Here is a 1,415-nt window from a genome sequence, read left to right as displayed (position 1 = left end):
CTCTAAGCTTCCGGTTCTCTCTTTTGATTTTATATTGGAGTGGCCAGGTTGATTTTGTGTTCAGGAGTTAGATGAGGATCAGATGCTCTTAGGCTTTCTCCTAAGGTCTGGATCCCTCCAGGAAAGATTTTGTCCTCAGGAATTTGGGGGTTGGACTGGCCTCGAAGCAGGGCCCAGGAAAGATGCTGGTCTATGGCAGCTGGTGGCCATGCCACCCAGAGATGTATAGGTAGATGGGGGTGGGAAGTGGCCCCAAGGGCTCCTGGGGACTGCACTGAGGAGCTGGGTTGGTCTAGATGCAAAGGATCAGGAAGCAGAAAGGTCAGCCCTGGTGTCCAGGAAGGAGGCTGGCGGTTGTGCAGACCCAGGGAAGTAGAGGGAGGTGAGGGCAGGGCCAGGCCCAGAAGCAGTGCTTCTGGGCACCTGAGAAGGCACTACGTTGGTCCGGATGAAAAGGATCATGAAGCAGTATTGGTTCCCCAGGTGCCTGGGGCCCCAAGAGGAGGAATGCGACAGGACCCAGGCTAGGAGGAGAGAAAGGCGGGGGAGATGGGAGGGTGAATGAGGCTCTGGGAGTGAAGGCTCAGAGGGCAGGATAGACTTACCCCGGAGAGAGAGGCCTGGAGGTCCCAGAGACTCATTTTTAATGCTACTAACACCTAGATGCTTGCACATGGGTCTCTAATCTCTATGTACCTGATTATTACTAGTCACAGTCAGTTACACTCAGATCCTTGGCACCTGAGTATGGATATAAAGTCATCAGGTGGATTTCAGTGATAATGTTTATCACCTCTACTAATTAACATGAAGTAAATTTTTATGCTTCTTCAAATATAACTCAAATATAACTCAAATATAACTCATTTTTAAAATTTGTTGATTTTTTGTGTGTATATCATAGAGAACATCCCAAACAATCTTATTCATCTGTATACCCACTTCCCAGATGGCACCCTCCCATAGTCTCTGCCACCCCCATTGGAGCCCATATACTGTGTCATTTCTGTTACTGTTCACTATGTTGTCAGCACCCTAGCCATTCCCCAGTACTTGTCCATCTGCTGAATGTAGTCAGCCTATCTAGAGTTCCTTCTTTTAGGAAGATCAGCTGTTCCTCATCTAGCAGCAATCATTTGTCAATATTCCTTTACATAAGACTGGGGTCTGCTGTTCATTGTCCCAGTTCTATGCTGGGTTACTGTCTGGGAGTCTCTTGGACCACTCTGGCCAAAAACTCAAAGGAAGATATCTCCTGTCTGGCATTGTTTCTTGTTATGTAGCCTTTAGCTAAAAACATGGACTCTAAAAGAATTAAATCGATCCATTTAATCTTTGGTTATACTTTCCTTTTGGGTGTTTAAGACCATAGAGTTGGCCCAGATAAACCAATTTATTTTTACTCTTAAAGTCAT

Source organism: Nannospalax galili, unplaced genomic scaffold (assembly GCF_000622305.1).
Source record: "Nannospalax galili isolate Female #2095 unplaced genomic scaffold, S.galili_v1.0 scaffold1096, whole genome shotgun sequence".
Taxonomy (NCBI): Eukaryota; Metazoa; Chordata; class Mammalia; order Rodentia; family Spalacidae; genus Nannospalax; species Nannospalax galili.
The sequence above is the reverse complement of the archived record's forward strand: the minus strand, read 5'-3'. Positions refer to the sequence as shown.